The sequence below is a fragment of the Dermochelys coriacea genome, chromosome 5 (genome assembly GCF_009764565.3).
Source record: "Dermochelys coriacea isolate rDerCor1 chromosome 5, rDerCor1.pri.v4, whole genome shotgun sequence".
NCBI lineage: Eukaryota > Metazoa > Chordata > Testudines > Dermochelyidae > Dermochelys > Dermochelys coriacea.
This window is the reverse complement of record NC_050072.1, coordinates 87,303,294-87,311,957: the sequence shown is the minus strand read 5'-3', so window position 1 is coordinate 87,311,957 and position 8,664 is coordinate 87,303,294.

The following is an 8,664-nucleotide window of genomic DNA, read 5'->3' as shown; positions in this document are numbered from 1 at the left end:
AAAATGCCCAAGACACCCTCCAAGTCTCCCGCTCACCCAAATAGCCATGCTCCCTCCACAAACCCCCGCCAACAACTCAGTCAGCTGAGTTTCATTTTTAAAATGTTGAAATGAAATATCTCCATTTTTTTCTGAATCTTTTGTTTCCAACCAAATCAATTTGGAGAAATCAGAACAAATTTGCAAAAAAGAGTTTTGGTGGTGTTAAAAAAAGTTAGTTGAAAAATGTCACCCTAGTTTAGTGCTGAGCACTTGCTGTCTCTCTGGATACCACTATTGTAGTAGACAGAGGGAATGCAGCTGCTGCTCGCATGTGTAACCATAGACCAAACAGAAACAGAGCGTTTTCTTCACACCACCTCCCCAAAGACAGAGTCCCAGAACCATAGAATGGGAACTCACATGAGACGTATGCTGAGTGCTGTTTTGGCTGACAGAGGGTTCAAATAAGTGTGTGATCCAGCCAAGTGTAGCAGGGAATTGAGACTTCAGCCCAGAAGTTCTCAGCCTCTGTAAGGAAAGAGCTCAGTAGGGTCTGAGACAGAGGGTCAAAAAATAAGCAGTTTCTGGGAACAGAAGGATACAGAGAACACTTTCCAAGAAGAAAGGAACAAAGGAAAACTGTATTTGCAAGAACCTGGTCTGAGGAACTAAGAGGTGGAAAAAATGTTTTTGTCACCTGACCGGTTTATGATCTCAGACCCCAGAGAAACACTGGATTTGCATGTCACTGGTGACAGTCTGAAAACAATGGGTTGTACTAGGGAATCTAACATGATTTGTGCTGCAGAACGCCTATTATTGATGATGTTGAAGAAGATGGAAAGAACCCAGGTTGATTGTCAGCATCCAAGATGAGTTTGAGGGACTAACTGTTTGGAAAATCCAAATTTTTACTTGCAAACTAAGCACATTTGATATACAAGCAGTAAGATCCTACCCACAATGATCATGGAACCTCACAATGCCATTTTTGCAAAATCATATTTTACAGTAGAACCAGACTTTAAGCATTTCAGGGAAATTTACAGCTCAAAAGGTGCCTTTATTATTTTTTCTCTTAAGTAGTTAGGCACAATAGGACTTCTACAGATGCTCAACACATCACCTTCAGCAGCCCAAGGCAGCCTAAACCAATTCATAGATTCATAGGTACTAAGGTCAGAAGGGACCATTTTGATCATCTAGTCTGACCTCCTGCGCAATGCAGGCCACAGAATCTCACCCACCCACTCCTACAAAAAACCTCACCTATGTCTGAGCTATTGAAGTCCTTAAATCATGGTTTAAAGACTTTAAGGAACAGAGAAGCCTCCCTCCAGTCACTCATGCCCCATGCTACAGAAGAAGGCGAAAAACCTCCAGGGCCTCTTCCAATCTGCCCTGGAGGAAAATTCCTTCCCGACCCCAAATATGGCGATCAGCTAAACCCTGAGCATATGGGCAAGATTCACCAGCCAGATACTACAGAAAATTCTTTCCTGGGTAACTCAGATCCCATCCATCTAATATCCCATCTCAGGGGATTAGGCCTATTTACCATAAATATTTAAAGATCAATTAATTACCAAAATCACATTATCCCATCATATCATCTCCTCCATAAACTTATCGAGTTTAATCTTAAAGCCAGATAGATCTTTTGCCCCCACTGCTTCCCTTGGAAGGCTATTCCAAAACTTCACTCCTCTGATGGTTAGAAACCTTCGTCTAATTTCAAGTCTAAACTTCTTGGTGGCCAGTTTATACCCATTTGTTCTTGTGTCCACATTGGTACTGAGCTTAAATAATTCCTCTCCCTCTCCAGTATTTATCCCTATGATATATTTAGAGAGAGCAATCATATCTCCCCTCAACCTTCTTTTAGTTAGGCTAAACAAGCCAAGCTCCTTGAGTCTCCTTTCATAAGACAAGTTTTCCATTCCTCGGATCATCCTAGTAGCCCTTCTCTGTACCTGTTCCAGTTTGAATTCATCCTTTTTAAACATGGGAGACCTGAACTGCACACAGTATTCCAGGTGAGGTCTCACCAGTGCCTTGTATAACGGTACTAAAAATCTCCTTATCCCTACGGGAAATACCTCTCCTGATGCATCCCAAAACTGCATTAGCTTTTTTCACAGCCATATCACATTAGCAGCTCATAGTCATCCTATGATCAACCAATACTCCAAGGTCCTTCTCCTCCTCCGTTACTTCTAATTGATGCGTCCCCAGCTTATACCAAAATCTTGTTATTAATTGTTATTCTTGTTATTATTGTAATTATTGTATTATTGTAATTCTTGTTATTAATCCCTAAATGCATAACCTTACACTTCTCACTATTAAATTTCATCCTATTACTATTACTCCAGTTTACAAGGTCATCCAGATCCTCCTGTATAATATCCTGATCCTTTTCTGAAATGGCAATACCTCCCAGCTTTGTATCGTCTGAAAACTTTATTAGCACACTCCCACTTTTTGTGCCGAGGTCAGTAATAAAAAGAGTAAATAAGATTGGTCCCAAAACTGATCCCTGAGGAACTCCACTAGTAACCTCCCTCCAGCCTGACAGTTTACCTTTCAGTAGGACCCGTTGTAGTCTCCCCTTTAACCAATTCCTTATCCACCTTTCGATGTTCATATTGATTCCCATATTTTCCAATTTAACTAATAATTCCCCACGTGCCACGGTATCAAATGCCTTACTGAAATCTAGGTAAATTAGATCCACTGCGTTTCCTTTGTCTAAAAAATCTGTTACTTTCTCAAAAAAGGAGATCAGGTTGGTTTGGCACAATCTATCTTTTGTAAAACCATGTTGTATTTTGTCCCATTTACCATTGACTTCAATGTCCTTAACTATTTTCTCCTTCAAAATTTTTTCCAGGAACTTGCATACGACAGATGTCAAACTAACAGGCCTGTAGTTACCTGGATCACCTTTTTTTTTCCTTTCTTAAAAATAGGAACTATATCAGCAATTCTCCAATCATACGGTACAACTCCTGAGTTTGCAGATTCATTAAAAATTCTTGCTAATGGGCTTGCAATTTTAAGTGTCAATTCCTTTAATATTCTTGGCCCCCCCGATTTAAGCTATTTGAGCTTCACTTCTACCTCAGATATGGTAATATCTACCTCCATATCCTCATCTCCATTTGTCATGCTACCATTATCCCTAAGATCCTCTTTAGTCTTATTAAAGACTGAGGCAAAGTATTTGTTTAGCTATTGGGCCATGCCTAGATTATCCTTAACCTCCACTCCATCCTCAGTGTTTAGCGGCCCCACTTCTTCTTTCTTAGTTTTCTTCTTATTTATATGGCTATAGAACCTTTTACTATTGGTTTTAATTCCCTTTGCAAGGTTCAACTCTACTTGACTTTTAGCCTGCCTCACTTTATCCCTACATGTTCTGACCTCAATAAGGTAGCTTTCCTTGCTGATCCCTCCCATCTTCCACTCCCTGTATGCTTTCTGCTTCTTCTTAATCACCTCTCTAAGATGCTTGCTCATCCAGCTTGGTCTAAAACTCCTGCCTATGAATTTTTCCCCCTTTTTTGGGATACAGGCTTCCGATAGCTTCTGCAGCTTTGATTTAAAGTAATGCCAGGCCTCCTCTACCTTTAGATCCATAAGTTCTTCAGTCCAATCCACTTCCCTAACTAATTTCCTTAATTTTTGAAAGTCAGCCCTTTTGAAATCAAAACCCCTAGTTGCAGATTTATTTTTGTTAATCCTTCCATTTAGTTTGAACTGAATTAGCTCATGATCACTTGAACCAAGATTATCCCCTATAACCATTTCTTTTATGAGGTCCTCACTACTCACCAAAACCAAATCTAAAATGGCATCCCCTCTAGTCAGTTCAGCAACAACTACTTGATGAAGGAATCCATCAGCTATCGCATCTAGGAAAATCTGAGCCCTATTATTATTACTAGCACTGGTCCTCCAGTCTATATCTGGGAAGTTAAAGTCTCCCATGATCACTCAGCTTCCATTAGTATTTACTTTATTAAAAACATTTAAAAGGGCTCTATCCATATCTAAATTAGATCCTGGCAGTCTATAGCACACCCCAAGCGCTATCGTAGGGGAGGCTCTACTAGTTTTATTCCCCAATGTAATTTTTGCCCAGACGGACTTTGTCTTATCCATTGCATTGCTTCTTGTTTCTTTACATTCTACCTCATCATTGATAGACAATGCTACTCCACCACCTTTACCTTTATTTCTGTCTTTCCTAAACAGCACATACCCTTCAATACCTGTAGTCCAGTCATGACTACTATTCCACCATGTTTCTGTTATCCCTATAATATCTGGTTTCACTTCTTGCACCAGTAGCTCTAGTTCCTCCATTTTGTTACCTAGGCTCCTCGCATTGGTGTACAAACATCTTAATTTTTGCTGTTTGACTTTGCTCACATTTTGTACCCTATTAGGCACAGTCATTCTACAGCCAGTATAACCTATTAGACTGGTATCCACACTGCCCTTCCTCCTTATATACATTCTCCTACCCACGGCTGTATCCTTTCTTACTTCGTCTTCTTCCCTCTCAATGCTAAAATCCGGCGTGGAGATTACCTGGACATCTCCCAACCATCTCCCCCAAACTCCTAGTTTAAAGCTCTCTTAATCAGTTGTGCCAGCCTCCATCCTAGAAGTCTATTTCCTTCCCTACTCAGATGAAGTCCATCCTGAGAGAACTGCCCTCTGTCCATGAGTGCCTCCCAGTGGCCATATATCCCAAAGCCCTCCTTATAGCACCACTGCCTAAATCATCCGTTGATAATCATAATCTTGTCACATCTTTGTTGCCCTTCTCTAGGAACAGGCAAAATCCCACTAAAGATCACCTGAGCCTTGATTTCCTTAAGCATCTTCCCCAGCCTAGCATAGTCTCCCTTAATACTTTCCAGCGAGAATCTAGCCGTATCATTTGTTCCCAAATGAAGGATAATTAGGGGATTCTTTCCTGCTCCCTTTAGGATCCTTTTCAACCTCAGGTCTACATCCCGTATCTTAGCACCTGGAAGACAGCACATCCTTCTATTCTCTGGATCAGCTCTGGTTACAGGCCTGTCTATTCTTCTCAATAAAGAGTCCCCGATCACATAGACCTGCCTTTTCCTGGTGACGGTGCTATTTTCCAGTCTCTCCCCTGTTCCCTCTGGCTGCAAGTTCTTTTCATTCCTATTCTCCCTTATAATCCTCTTCAACCCATCTGTATCCTCCTGGGGCTCATATTTGGTATAGTCTCCATTGACTCTTCCCCTTTTCCTATAGGACTAGCCGCTCTTCTCTTCTTCCTTGCCTTTCCACCTTCAGCGACTACCTGCTGAGCCCCTTCTTCATTTTTCAACTCTGCAAACCTGTTCCTAAGCTCTATTTCTCCTTCACTAGCCCGTCTTTTTCTCTGCCTGGTTCTTTTAGTCACATGCTTCCACTGACCACTTTCCTCACCCAGTCTCCCCTCAAAATTCCCCAGCCCTGCTTCCATCTGTAAGTCTGAGCTTTTTCCTTCAGATACCTCATGTCTTTGCTCCATCATCTGCTCAAACCCCTTCCTAAACTCAACCAGACTTTCCACCTGCATCTCCAGACCTCGGATCTTTTCCTCTATCAGCTCTATGAGACAGCATTTCATGCAGAAAAAACTCTTACCAAGTCCCCCCCTCCAGGATCATGTACATACCGCAGCTTCCACATCCAGTCATCCTCATTGTGTCTTCCACTACATGAATCACTCCCACAGCTGCCTCCGTATCTGTCATAGCCTTCCCCCCTAAATCCTGTTAATCTGGGAAACACAAATCACACCACAACACCACCCCCCATGCAAAAACAAACTACAATACAAACTCCCTTTACAAACTCCCCTGTTTACAGCTCTGTTTTCTGGCTCCTGTGCCACTGCAGCTGTCAAAGACAGCCCAACATTTTAAAGTGCCCTTTGCTTTTAAGGTATTGTAAACTTGAATGTAAAATATCCTCTCTCATATTTTAACAGGCAGTGACATAGTTAATAACACTGATGTCTAAGAATAATCACTAGCATCTGAATTAGCACCCACTAAAACAGATAGGGCAATGTACACCTACAGCTGTTATTTCAGGCTCTCTGCAAACTCAAGCAGACAATCATGTCATTTTTGAAAGCTTTCTAAGCAACCATAACAGCTAGAGGCAAAATTTTCAGAAGTACCTAGGTAACTCAGAAGCCTAAATCCCATTTTCAAAAGTGACTTAGGGCCCGATTTCAATGGGAGTTAGATGCCTAGACATTTCTGAAAATTCACACTAGGTTCCTTTCTGCATCTCTAGACACCTTAATACCTTTAAAAATCTGGCTTTTAGGCAGATAAGAACATAAATCTCAACAAACCCAGGTTCTGCCAAACGAGGATATGAGTACTTCAGAGTCAAGAACCCCTCACTGCTGCTGCTCTGCCACTAGCCTGCTCCAGTTTAGTTGGCTCAAGTGCCTGGGCAGATTGCAATGGCCACAGTATGGAATGGGAAGAGTATCACTGCATCAGTGGGTCACAGATGAGGATACCAATTTCAGGACAAATTGCTGAGAAAGAGAGCAGATTTACCCCAAACTGGTGGTTATTCTATCATTAGATTATACCAAGGCAGTAACAAAAGTAACACTACACTGATTAAACAGAAGTTAAAAATGCAGTCTTCTTAGACATTCCAGCCCTTGTCTCACCACCCAGACACTGGACTTTAAACCAATTTAATCAAATGTAGGGTCCTGCTAATCCCAAGAGATTACCCAATGATCATGCTTTAGTAACTAAAAACTAAAGGTTTGATAAGAAAAGAAAAGGAGATAGTTAATAATGGTTAATAGACCATGTACATACAAATAATTGCAAAGTCCTTATATCAGGTTTGTAGCAGTGATGGAATAGACTGCTGGCTTGCAAAAGTCTCTCTGGTAACTTCCAAAAGATTAGAAGGTTCTCAGTCCATAGTTCAAAATGCTCCTTTTAGTTGTAAATCCACAGTCCAGAGAATCAGGACAGGGAAAAGGAAATATCTCATGGGTTTTCTATAGCCTTTGCCATGTGCCTGGAAATGTATGGTCTCTGCAGAAAGTTACTGGCCTAAAATGGAGTCCAGTGTCACATGAACATATCACATGTCCTTACATGGCTTGACTCACATGGGGTAGCCGCCCATTGCCTATATTCTTGCTGAGGCAGCCACAGAAAGAGCTATCTGGGCAGAATGAGTTTCTTCTATGGCCACTGTGAGAGCTAAGTGTCCTTGCTGGGCCATCAATACATAGCTGTCTGACCTTAATGTAAATTTTACCGGGTGGGTGATACCCAGGAATCAAGACATATGTATGTTGCCAATTACATAGCCACTAGTCATAACTTCAGATACAAACATGACACATGCATATAAACAGGATAATCATTCTTAGCAAATCATAACTTTTCCATTGACACCTCACAGGACATACTTCGTACAAGATTTGTTGCAGTTGTATAACTAGCAATATCAATGCTATACATGGTCATATTCAATCATAAAGTATTACAGAGAGTCTGGAATGTAACGTGTTAAATAAAAAGCTCAACTGGTATTTTTGTAGCTGCTGAGTATGGGCTCAATCATGCCAGGTACTAAGCAGTACCAGTGACACACTGAATGCAAGAGTGCTTAGCACCTCCTAAGAGTCATTGAATATCTGCCATGTTCAAGCCCCAAACATAAAGAGAATGAAATACCAAAGTTCTTTAAATCTGTTATACATTGTTCATAGTGTATCTAATTTTAATTTGATCCACAGTTACTTTGTGACAGCTGTTTACTTATTAGATTAACAGGGAATGTTGTTTATTTCACTTTAAACTGAGGTTACAGCTGCATTCCTGTGATAATGTTAATGCATAAAGGTCTGCATGTGTATATTTGTTTGCTTGTTTCAAACAAAGTCAGTCTTCTGTTTGTTTAGTAGTCAGGATTCAATGTAGTTCCACAATGTTACTGTTCGTCAGAGTTAATAACCCGGTAGATAAACCTGTCAAAGTATCCACAGTGTAATTGTACAAATGTTTACCTTCCTTTTTCTCTTTTGCTAAGGTGAACAATTTAGATGGCATGCTTCATGATACCACTTAGCCTGACTGTCTGCCAGACAAAACCAAAGACTAGATATTTTTGTTACTTCAAATCAGTTTTATATTAACCATAGAATCATAGAATATCAGGGTTGGAAGGGAGGTCATCTAGTCCAACCCCCTGCTAAAAGCTGGACCAATCCCCAACTAAATCATACCAGCTAGGGCTTTGTCAAGCCTAAACTTAAAAAATGTTTTACACTACTTTGATCTCTTTGTTATAAAAGTAACTTGGTAGGCAAGCTACTTGGCAATAGTACAGGTTTGCAATGGAATATCACTACAGCATAAAAGTTTCCTTTTAAAGAAGATGTCATAGATTACAGACCTGACTCTCATCTCACCATTCACTTCAATGGCCTAATCCATGATTTACATTGGTATGAAAAAAAGAATCAGGTACTATATCTGTTATTATTAAGCCCTTCCCTATAGTATCTCAGCACATTCATAAATGATCTCACACAGAAACTCATCCTGCTCACCTTACTCAAGTTGTCTCATTGAAATCAACATACAACTG